The sequence below is a fragment of the Orcinus orca genome, chromosome X (assembly GCF_937001465.1).
Source record: "Orcinus orca chromosome X, mOrcOrc1.1, whole genome shotgun sequence".
Taxonomy (NCBI): domain Eukaryota; kingdom Metazoa; phylum Chordata; class Mammalia; order Artiodactyla; family Delphinidae; genus Orcinus; species Orcinus orca.
Window position 1 is genome coordinate 67485577 of NC_064580.1, and position 13602 is coordinate 67499178.

Below are 13602 nucleotides of genomic sequence, written 5' to 3' on the forward strand. Positions count from 1 at the left end.
CCAGGCTCCCTGGTCTGTCTCTGCAGCTAGACTGAGTCTCTGCCCAGGTCTTGCACCAGGCTGTGGTATAGAGTGAATGGAGCCAGAGTGTTCACCTCTTTGGATTGGGAAATGCAGTGAGGTGGCAGCCGTTAGTGCAAGGCTCTCTCTGCCCTGATTGTTAGCAAGGCAGCATGCACACACTCCTTGCAAGTAGATTCTAGGCTTCTCCAGCCCTTCTACTTGTTGCAGCAGATTTTCCAGCATGCAAGGGGGCCCATCCCCTCTGCACAGGACCCCAAGGCTGGAATGCCCAGATTGGATTGTGGTTTGACCTTCCCATTCCCAAGGATGAGGGTCCTCCTGTGTGGACCTTCTCCTCCTTACAGATCCCTACCAGGGGTCCACGTCCTGACACAATGCCTTTTTTTTCTGTCCTACCCAATTACATGGAAATCTTTCTTGCAGCTTTGGTTGTATAGTAGTCCTTCTGCTAGCTTCCAGTTAACGTTCCATGGGAATTGTTCCACATGTAGATGTATGTTTGATGTGTTTGTGCAGGGAGGTGAGCTACACGTCCTCCTACTCTGCCATCTTGACCCTAATCCACCCTGGCTTTTGATGCCGCCACACAGAGGACATATCCCTGTATAGCATGATTCTGGTGACCTGGGGTTTGTGTTCACAGGTTCAGTGGAATGGTAGCAAACAAAGAAATAGTTCCTAACTGGTTATCACCTGACACCTCAGTGCAGAGGAGCAGACAGAAATGCACATCTCCCAGTCTTTCCCTGAAAGAAGTATATTTGCAAACTTAAAAGCTGTTGCTCAAGGTTCCAGCTTCCAATCAGCCTCACTCCAGGTGCTGACTGAAGTCATCCCTCTTGGGACATGGACAGGTCTTGGCACACTCTCAACTACTGAGAACCACTAAGAACAAAGTAGACTGCTTGGACAATCACAAAGGTTTGAAAGACAACCACAAGCTAAGGCAAGGTTAAATGATGTTTTATCTCCTATATGAGACCACTCCTTCAAGACTAGGAGAGGTGGCTATTTAATCTAATGCACAGAAACAAAGACAGAGAGGCAAGGAAAGTGAAGAAACAGGGGAATACATTTTAAACAAAAGGACAAGATGAAACCTAAAGCAAAACAAAAAAAAACTTTTAAAAAATGGAGATAAGTGGTATACCTGATAAAGAATTAAAAATAACAATCATAAGGTTGTTTACCAAATTTCAGAGAAGAATGAGTGAACAAAGTGATAATTTCAACAGAGAAAAAATATAAGGAAGTGCCATATAGAAGTCACACAGCAGAAAAATAAAATAAGTGAACTAAAAAATACATAGAGGCATTCAACAGCAGATCAGATGAAGTAGAAGAAATGATCAGTGAACTCAAAGCGAAGGTAGTGAAAAATCACCTAATGAGATATCAAAGAGAAAAAAAATAATAAAAATTGTGAAGATAACTTAAAGGAATTGTGGAACAATATCAAGCAGATCATCTTTTGCATTATAAGATTCCTAAAGGGAGAAGAGACATTAACTCTTTTAGCTTTTGCTTCTCTGGAAACTCTATCTCTTCTTCAATTTTAAAGGAAATATTTACCAGATAGGGTTCTTGGTTGGCATTTTATATAAACATTATATATATATATGTATATATATATATATATATATTATGGAATATTATATTATATATAATGGAATATTAGTCAGCCATATAAAAATAGAAAAGAAGATTATCCTGTTGTTTGCAACAACATGGATGAACCTTGAAGGCATTATGTTAGGTGAGATACATTGGACAGAGAAAGACAAATACCATATGATCTCACTTATATGTGGAATCTAGAGCAAAAAGAAAAACAAAACTCAAAATTATAGATGCAGAAAACAGATTGGTGGTTGCCAGAGGTGGTGGTTGTGAGTGGGTGAAATGTGTGAAGGTAGTCAAAAGATAAACTTCCATGTATAAAATAAATAAGTCTGGAGGTGTAATATACAACATGGTTAATACAGCTACTAATACTCTATTGTATATTTGAAAGTTAAAAGAGTAAGTCTTAAAAATTCTTTTTTGCATTTTTTTGTTTTTGGTTTTTTTAACATCTTTATTGGAGTATAATTGCTTTACAATGGTGTGCTAGTTTATGCTTTATAACAAAGTGAATCAGCTATACATATATCCCCATATCTCTTCCCTCTTGCATCTCCCTCCCTCCCATACCCCCATCCCACCCCTCTAGGTGGTCACAAAGCACCAAGCTGATCTCCCTGTCCTATGCAGCTGCTTCCCACTAGCTATCTATTTTACATTTGGTAGTATATGGATCTCTAATCATTGTACTACCAAATAACATAGACTCTATTATATGCAAAATAAACTATGCTTGGCATGAGGGAAATAGATAGACAAATACAGCACATCTTTAAACATGGGGTCAGGGAGAAGTTATAACAACAAGTAGTTAGAATTCAAAACAAATGAAGTGATTCTTATAAAATAGGTTGAAGGAAATGTCTGAGGGGCTGAAAAGAAGGTAGAGTTAAGAGAGATGGAATTTCCTGGAGTAGGTACCATTAAGTAGAATCTTGAATAATGACCTGGATTTCAAGTGTACAATATCTGCAAATATTGTAGAAATATTTCTGAAATTTTGGCCATATGAACATGGTTAAAAATCTAGTGGGTGGGGCTTCCCTGGTGGCGCAGTGGTTGAGAGTCTGCCTGCCGATGCAGGGGACAGGGGTTCGTGCCCTTGTCCGGGAAGATCCCACATGCCACGGAGCAGCTGCGCCTGTGAGCCATGGCTGCTGAGCCTGCACGTCTAGAGCCTGTGCTCCGCAACGGGAGAGGCCACAACAGTGAGAGGCCCACGTACCGCAAAAAAAAAAAAAAAAAGAAAAAGAAAAAAAAAATCTAGTGGGTGGTACAGACACTTTGGAAGACAGTTTGGCAGTTTCTTACACAACTGAATATACTCTTGCCACATAATCCAGCAATTGCACTGCTTGACCATTACCCAAAGAGTTGATAACTTATATCTACACAAAAATCTGTACATGAACGTTTATAGCAGCTTTATTCATAATTGCCAAAACTTGGAAGCAACCAAGATGCCCTATACTAGGTGAATAGATAACTAAATGGTGGTACATCCAAAAATGGAATCTTATTCAACACTGAAAAGAAATGAGCTATCAAGCCATGAAAATACATGGGGGAAACTTAAATGCATAGTACTAAGTGAAAGAAACAAATCTGAAAAAGCTGTATCATACTGTATGATTCCAACTATATGACATTGAGGGAAAGGTAAAACTGTACAGACAGTAAAAAGATCAGTGGTTGCCAGGGATGAGGGGAGGGATGAATAGGTGTAGCACAGAGTGTTTTTAGGGCAGTGAAAATATTCTTTATAATGCTATTATGTTGGATACATTATACATTTGTCCAAACCCATAGACTGTACAACACCAAGAGTAAACCATAATGCACACTACAGACTTTAGGTGATTATGATTTGTCAATGTAAATTCATCAATTGTAACAAATGTATCACTCTGGTGGGAAATGCTGATAATGGGGGAGGCTGTACATGTGTACCATTACGGAATATATGGGAAATCTCTGTACCTGCCTCTCAATTTTACTGTGAACCTAAAACTGCTCTAAAAAATAAAGTTTCTTTTTTTTGTAAAAAAAAATTCCTTACCACATGAACAAAATTTTGTAACTATGTGTGGTGACGGATGTTAACTAGACTTATTTTGGTGATCATTTCCTAATATATACATACATTGAATCATTATGTTGTACACCTGAATCTAATATAACATTAATGTCTATTATATCTCAACTTTAAAATATACTAAAAAAGTAAGTGTTAGGGAGAAAATGTGTGGGTGTAAGAGTTGTAGTGGTGGAAGGGGGTATAATATGATTCAGCATGTCAGTCCATGACCAACCTGATTTTTCCAAAGTTCTTTAGATAAGTCAGTAAAAACCCAATCTTTCTTCTCCTTTCCCTGATAACTATGGCATAGCAAAGATTTACTATGCTGGATCCATGACTGCTATTGCGGAATTTCCTCAGCAGAGTCCAGTCTAGCACTTCATAATTTAGATTGCTTTGATTCTACTTGAGCCTTGACAGCTCTGATGAAATCAGCAACACCCATTAAACCTAGATCATAAATATGCAGTCACTCAGTTCAGGGGAAGGACTTCTACAAGATAAGTTCTGGAAAGGAATTTGCCCAGAACCAGTGTTTTTGCTGAGCTGATCCATTGAAAGAACTCATTAACGGGTGTCCATTCTGCATGAATGACAATATAGTCACTCCTTTGCAAGTAAAAATAGGCCTTTATGGTGAGTCTAGCCTTGACTTAAATCAAGGTAAATGTTTATTCTGGAAACTTCTCGAAAACTCTTGTTTTTCTAAATCTGAATCAGTGAGAGAACAAAGGCAAGGATTCAGAAACTTTGACTCCAAGATTTGTACTCAGTACATTAATGTATTTCCCACTACCTATTTTTTCTCTCTTTTGGGGAAATATAATCATTTGCACTTCCTAAGGGGAATGGATAACTGAAAAATTCAGTTTTTGGGGCATTCTTCCCTGATGAGCAGGTCTATGCACACTTTGTGGCAAGTGGCCAACAGCCTTAGGCTGCATGGCCAGGCATAAGCTACACTGTGGTAGGACGCAGGCATAAGCTGCAGAGGGAGAATTCCCTGGAGCTGGATATGAAAGCTGCTGTAGCTTCCTGAGTCATTTGCCATTAGGAACCTCTGAAAGGAACATGAATCATCTTACTGAGCCAATGGTCACCTTATGCTCCATCCCCTCATGCTCACATATATTTGTGTTGATCTAGTAATGCCTTCACTGCTTTGCACTTAGCTGAGCTTTCCTATTATCTCCATCATTTCCTTGGTCCATTTTTATCCATCCATTTCTCTTTTGGTTGTATATTCATGGAGATGCAGCCCAGTCTGGTAGAACACATTCTAGATAGGAAGTTAGAAGGTTTATAGTACTAGTTCTGTCACTAGCTATGTGACCTTGGGCAAGTGATAGAATTGCAGAATTGTATGGCTCAGTGCCTCCTAAAGTGTGGAATGTGTACCAACGGTATGTTTGTGAGTTGATTTTAGTTGGTACACAGATAAATAATTTTAATTTGAATATTAATGTTTATGAATCTAATTAATGCTATGAAAGCTATAACCATAACATTAAATTTTTAAATTCATAGATACTGTTGCTTAGGACAGGCTAAAATATGTATTTAAGTAAAAAAGAGATGCGTTGACTTAGAGAAAAATACCAAGTAGCTGACTATATCGATGATATGCCAATATGACCAAATATACAAAGGAATGACTCGGTTTGGGGAAAATTTTTCTATAACTAGAAAGGGAACTTAGCATCTAATTAACTGTTCATTTATCCATTAAACATGTATCTATTTAGCCGATGATTTTGTCAGGTATTGTGTTAGGCACAAGTGCCAGAGGTTAGGGGTTCAAGTAAGAACACAATTCACCTTGGCCCCTATGATCAGTTTAGTATAGCAGGGTTATGTAAGCAAATATTTACAATAAAACATTGTAAATGCTACCACAGAATGATGAACACATTGTCTTGGGGAGCATGAAAGGGAAAAAAAGACTAATACTACTTGTGGGAACTGGGAAATTTTATAGCGCAGTTGCTATTCAGAAATGAAAAGTTAATACATTTTAAATAGGCAAAGAAGATGGCAGAAAGGAGAAGTATGAACAAAACCACACAGTTTGGCAAAATTATGTGTTTTGTGGTAGTAACCTATAGTTTGGGGTTTTGGGAACACATAATGTTGGCATGGGAGAGAGGAGCAAAGGTGAGACTGAAAAAGGAGGCAAGGGGGGCTAGGTTGGGAAGGGATTTAGATGACACATTAAGGAGATATAGGTTGAAGTGAGAAGACTGTGGGGAGAAGAGAATTAAAGCATTTAATCAGAAACATACCATGATCAGATTTACATATTTAAAAATTGACTCTGGAAACAGATTGAATTAGAGGAGAGCAAGACTGGAGGCAAGGAACCTGTTGGAAGCCTGTTGTTATATAAGCCCAACTAAGAAATAATGATGGCAAAGACTTCCATTTATGACCAAGATGAAGTAACATGGACTGCATTTACCCTCATGTCTGAAACTAAGGAAAGAAACAGCTAAAGGACATCTATGAAAAACCTACAGCTAACAATAATTATTGGAGAAAGATTAAATGCTTTTCTTTTGAGATCAGGAATAAGACAAGGATGCATGCCCTCACCACTTCTATTCAAAATTGTACTGGAGGTTCTAGCCAGTGCAGTAAAGAAATGAAAAGCACCCACATTGAGAAAATATGTAAACCCTCTTTATTCACAGTAACAGTAAAATACCACTACACACCTATTAGAATGGCTAAAATGAAAAAGCCTGACCATTCTAAGTATTGACAATGATTTGGAGGAACTGAAATTCACATACACTACTGGTGGAAATGTATTTACAATGGTGCTTTGAAAAATAATTTGGAAACTAGTTTGACAGTTTCTTAAAAAGTTAAACAGATACCTACCATATGATCCAGTCATTCCAATCCTTTGGTATTTACCCAAGGAATGAAAGCGTATGTTGAGAAAAAGACTTGTACATGAATGCTCATGAGATATTTATTTTTAATAATCTCAAATTGGAAATAACCCCAAAATTCATCAACAGGTGAATGGATAACCAAATTGTGGTGTATCTATGCAATGAAATACTAGTGAGCAATAAAATTGAATGAACTACTGATATTCTAAAAACATGGATGCATCTCAACATAATTATGTTGTAAAAGAAGCTAGATAAAAAGAGTGCATACCATATGATTCTATTTATATAAAAGTCTAGAAAATGCAAACCGATTGTATTAGTTTTCTAGAACTGCCATAACAAAGTACCATACACAATGTTTAAACAACAGAAATGTATTGTCTCACTGTTCTGGATGCTGGAAATCTGAGATCAAGAAGTCAGCAAAAAAAAAAAAAAAAGAAGTCAGCAAGATTACAATTGACCCTTGAACAATGTGGGTTTGAACTGTGCAGGACCATGTATATGTGAACTTCTTTCAATAATTACATTGGAAAACGTTTTTGAGATTTGCAACAATTTGAAAAAAATTGGCAGAAAAATTGCATAGCCTAGAAATATTAAAAAAATTAAGAAAAAGTTAGATATGTCATGAATGCATAAAATATATGTAGATATTAGTCTATTTTATCTTTTACTACCATAAAATATACACAAATATTATAAAAAGTAAAAATTTATTCAAACTTATGCACAAAAACACTTACAAGGTATACATAGCACCATTTGCAGTCCAGAGAAATGTAAACAAACATAAAGATGCAGTATTAAATCATAACTGCACAAAATTAACTGTAGTACATAATGTACTACAGTAGCAATTTTGTAGTCATCTTCTGTTTCTATTGTGGTGAGCTCAAGTGTTGCAAGTATCTGCTTAAAAATGGCATGTGATGTTAATCATCTCTGTGTAAGCAGTGTGCCTCTCCAGTAAATTTTGCAGTGCACTGAAAAGTGATCTCCTGCTATTCTCATGTATTTTTCATTGTGTTTAGTACAATACCTTAACACTTGAATAACACTATGGGACTCATACAAAGTGCCACTTATGATGGTGGGAGTGCACACAAGAAACAGAAAAGTCATGACATTACAAGAAAATGTTGAACATATTGATATATACCATAGATTGATGTCTGCAGCTGCAGTTGCCCACCATTCCAAGATAAATTAATTCAGCTTAAGGACCATTGTAAAAAAAGAAAAGGAAATTTGTGAAATCATTGCTGCAGCTACCCCAATATGCATGAAAACCTTGCATTTTTTTTTGGAAATACATTTCTTTTACTCATATTGAATGTTCAACCTTTAAGTGGGTACAGGCAAAAGTGTCTTATTCTGCAAAAAAATTCCACAAAGGACATTTATTAGTAAGGAAGAGAAGAAATCATCAGGATTTAAGGCAGGAAGGGATAGGCTAACTCTACTATTTTGTGCAAATGCAGTTGGGTTTATAATCAGGATTGTCCTTAATAGATATTGTCCTTATCTATACAGCTTCTAAACTACTGAGCCTGGAAGGGAAAAGATACACACCAGCTCTCAGTATTTTTGTTGTACAATAAGGTCTGGACAAGGAGAACCCTATTATCTTTATTGGCTCCATTGATTCTTTTTCCCTGAAGTCATGAGATACCTTGTCAGTAAGGGACTGCCTTTTAAAGTTCTTTTGATATTGGACAGTGCCCCTAGCCACCCAGAACCCCATGAGTTCAACACTGAAGGCATCAAAGTGGTCCCCAAACACAACTTCTCTAATTCAACCTCTAGATGAGAGAGTCATAAGGACCTTTAAGGCTCATTACACACAGTACTCTATGGAAAGGATTGTCAACACTATGGAAGAGAATCCTGATAGAGAGAACATCATGAAAGTCTGAAAGGATTACACCATTGAAGATGTTATCGTTGTATCAAAAAAGCTGTGAAAGCCATCAAGCCCAAAACAATAAATTCCTGCTGAAAAAACTGTCTCCAGATGTTGTGCATGACTTCACAAGATTTGCAACAGAGCCTATCAAGGAAATCATGAAAAAGATTGTGGATAGAGCCAAAAAGGTGTGGCTACAGGGTTTCGAGATATGAAACTTGGAGAAATTCAAGCGCTAATAGACACCACAACAGAAGAATTAACAGAAGATGACTTGATGGATATGAGTGCAACTGAACCAGTGCCAGATGATGAAGAAGATGTAGAAAAAGCAGTGCCAGAAAACAAATTGACACTAGACAATCTGACAGATTGTTTCTGATTATTGTAGGCTGTTTTTGACTTCTGTTTACAACATGAACCTGTATCTGATATGGACACTGAAACTAAAGCAAATAGTGGAAGAAGGATTGGTACTGTATAGAAGTGTTTTTATAGAAATGAAAAACCAAAAGACAGTAATTATGATGTATTTCCATAAAGTTACATGGAGTGTGCCTGCCAATCCTGCCCTGCTTCCACCTCCTCCAGCTCTCCTCTGTCACCATGAGACAGCAAGACCAACCCCTCCTCTTCCTCCTCCTCTTCAGACTACTCAACATGGAGCTCCTGCTCCAGCCTCTCTTGCTCTGGCACTGCTTCCCACTAAGGCAGAAGCTGACATTGTCAATGACAGTGCACACACTTGGAGGGAAAGCAGCCTGCCAGGGCTGATCAGGGTGTAAGCAGCCATTGACAGCTCACATGTCCCTGAACACACTCCAGAGGGAGTGTAGCTAGCTCCAGTGTGGAGACGGCCATCACAGGAGTGCACATTCCTGTGCACACTTGGGAGGGGTTTGGGTCAGCTCAGTGGTGTGGCACCAATCCCTCCAGTCCAATGCAGCCTCTAACCAAGATGCACACACTGAGAAAAAAGTGAAACCAGCACAGAAGTGCAGCCTAAGCCCTCAAGTCCCAGCCATATCCCAAACCAAGGCAAAGACTGCCATCACACATGGGAAAAACCCAATTCACTCAGGGCTTCTTCTCCAGCCCTTTGGGTTCCAACCCACTTTGCAAAGGTTGGTGATGGACATTGAGCATAGGAGAAATGCTGGTATGCACCTTGATCTTGTTCTAGCCCCTCCAACTTCAGCCCTACCTCCCATTAAGGTGGTGGCTGCCAGCACACCATACTCACTTCAGCTGTAGTACTTCTGCACAAGCCACTGGGCACATGCAGACTGCATAGTGTTGCTCTTACACAAGCACACATGCTTAAGACCGGGATAGGCAACTGTTTCACTTAAGTTCATAGAGACATAGAAAGTTAAACAAAATTAGAAGAACAAGGAATGTTTCAAACAAAAGAACAAGAAAAAACCCTAATGAAACAGAGATAAATAATTTACCTGATAAAAAATTCAAAAAATAGTAACAAGAATGTGAACTGAACTGGGGAAAAGAATAGATAAATAAAGTGAGAATTTTAATGAAGAACTAGAAAATATATATAAAAAAGGAACTACTCAGAGTTGAAGGATACAATAATGGAAATGAAAAATACACTAGAGGGTATTAACAGCAGATTAGGATGTATAGAAGAATGCATAAGAAATCTGGAAGATAGAATAATGAAAATCACCTCATCAGAACAGCAAAAAGAAAAACAAATTTTAAAATATGAGAATAGTTTAAGGACATTTGGGACAACATCAAGCATATCAACCTTCACATTATAGAGGTCCCAGAAGGAGAAAAAAGAGTAGGAAATGTATTTGATGAAATTATGACAGAAAACTTCCTGAAGAAGGAAACAGATATAGAGGTACAGGAATTACAGAGAGTCTCAAACAAAGTGAACCTAAAGAGACCCACACCAAGGCATATCATAATTAAATGCCTGAGTTAAAGATAATTCTAAAGGCAGCAAGAAAAACACAAAGAGTCACATACACAAAGAACTCCCATAAGGCTATCAACTAAATTTTCAGCAGAATCTTTGCAGGGCAGAGGAGCCTGATATATTTAAAGTGCTTAAAGAAAAAAAAACCCTACAACTTAATATCCTCTACACAGCAAGGTTATCATTCAGAGATGAAGGAAAGATAAAGAGCTTCTCAGAAAAGCAAAAACTAAGAGCTCATCAATACTAAACTGACCTTCCAAGAAGTGGCAAAGGGTCTTCTTTAAGTGAAAAAGAAAAGCCTACAGCAAGAAATAAGACATTATATAATGGGGAAATATTTAGTAAAGACTGTGGATCAACAATGTAAATAAGATAGTATAAAGTTTAAGAAATAAAAATTGTAAAATCAACTATAACGACAATAAATAGTTAAGGCATAAACATGAAGATGTATAATATGACACTAAAAACAAAACATGGGAGAGGGGTGTATAAAAATACATATCTTTTAGGATGTGTTTGAACTTAAATGACTACCAGTTTAAATCAAGTAGATATAGTTATAGGTAACATGTATGAACCCCATAGTAACCACAAATCAAAAACCTACAATAGATATACACAAAGTAGAGAAACAGGAACACAGACATAATACTAAAGATAAATTGTCAGGCTACAAGGGAAGGGACTAAAAGAAAAAAGAAAATAACAGAAAAGAACTAGAAAACAAATAAAAAATGGCAGTAAGTACATAACTATCAATAATCATTTTTATAGTCAGTGGACTAAATGCTTCAATCAAAAGACATAGGGTGGCTGACTGGGAAAAAAAGGACTCATCTATATGCTGCCTACAAGAGACTCAATTTAGAGCTAAAGACACGCACTGAAAGTGAGGAGATGGAAAAAGATTTTCCATACAAATTGAAATGAAAAGAAAGCTGGGGTAGCAATACTTATATCAGACAAAATAGACTTTAAAACAAAGTCTATAAAATGACAAAGGAGAACATATAGTGATAAAGCAATCAATAAAAGAGGAGGATATAAAGTTTGTAAACATATATGTACCTAATATAGGAACACCTAAATAAGTAAAGCAAATATTAACTAACAAAAGGGAGAAATTGACAAGAATACAATAATAGTAGGGGATGCCAACACCCCACTTACATCAATGGACAGATCATCCAGACAGCAAATCAATAAGGAAGCAGTGGCTTTAAATGACATATTAGACCAGTTGGACTTCATAGATATCTACAGGATATTCCATACATAAACAGCAGAATACATATTCTTTCCAAGTGCACATGGAATGTTCTCCAGGATACTTCACATGTTAGGCTACGAAACAAGTCTCAAAAAATTGAAGAGGATAGAAATTATACCAAGTATCTTTTCCAACATCAAAGATAGGAACCTAGAAATCCATTACAGGGAGAAAAATGGAAATAAGCACAAACACATGGAGACTAAACAACATGCTAGTAAAAATATCACTGGGCCAAAGAACTAATCAAAGAGGAGATCAGAAAATACCTTGAGAACAATGAAAATAAAAACACAAGTTTCCAAAATTCATGCGACAGAGTAAAAGCCATCTGATATGGAAATTTATAGCAGTACAGGCATACCTCAAGAAACAAGAAAAAAATCTCAAATAAACAACCTAACATATCATCTAAAGGAATTTAAAAAGAAAAACAAACAAAGCTCAAAGTCAGCAGAAAAAAGGAAATAATAAAGATTGGAGGGGAAATAAATTAAGTAGAGACAAAAGATAGAAAAGATCAATGAAACCAAGAGCTGGTTTTTTGAAGAGATAAACCAAATTGATAAACCGTTAGCCAAGCTCATCAAGAGAAAAAGAGAGAGGACCTAAATAAACAAAATAAGAGATGAAAGAGGAAAAATTACAACTGATATCACAGAAATACAATCATAAGAGAATACTATGAACAGTTACGTACTAAAAAGTTGGAAAACCTAGAAGAAATGGATAAATTCTTAGAAACATACAATCTCCCAATACTGAATCAGGAAGAAATAGATAATCTGAACAGACTGATTACTAACATTGAAATTGAATCAATAATGAAAAAACTCCTAACAAAGTCTGGACCAGATGGCCTCACAGGGGAATTCTACCAAACATAGAGGAATAGCTACTACCTATACTTCTCAAACTATTATAAAAACATTGAAGAGGAGGGAACACACCCCAAATCATTCCATGAGGCCATCATTACCCTGATACCAAAACCAGACAAAGACACTACCAAAAAATAACAGACAAATATCCCTGATAAATATACATGCAAAAATACTCATCAAAATGTTACCAAATCAAGCAATGTGATACACCACATTAACAAAATGAAGGATAAAGATCACATGATCATCTCAAGAGATGCAGAAAAAGCATTTGACAAAATGTAACACCCATTCATAACAAAACTCTCAACAAAGTTCGTATAGAGGGAACATACCTCAACATATGTCATTCATGACAAACCTACAGCTAACATCATACTCAATGGTCAAAAACTGAAAGCTTTTTCTCTAAAATCAAGAACAAGACAAGGGTTCACACTCTTGTCATTTCTATTTAACACAGTATTGGCAGTCCTAGCCAGAGCAATCAGACAAGATAAATAAATAAGAGATATCAAATTAGAGGGAAGAAATAAAACTGTTACTATTTGCACATGGTATGATACTATATATAGAAAACCCTGTCTCCACCAAAAAATTATTAGAACTAATAAATGAATTCAGTAATGTCACAGTATATAAGATTAGTATACAGAAATCTGTTGCTTTTCTATATATTCATAATGAAGAATCAGAAATAGAATGCAAGAAAATAATCCCATTTAGAGACCTAAATGTAAAGCCAGAAATCATAAAATTCCTAGATTTGACATAAATCTTAGAGATATTTTTTTGGATCTGTCTCCTCAGGCAAGGGAAAAAGAAGAAAACATAAACAAATTGAAGCTAATAAATGAAAACTTTTGCACAGCAAAGGAAACCATCAATGAATCAAAAAGACAACCTACTGACTGGGAGAAAATATTTGCAAATGATTTGTCTGATAAGGGTTTAA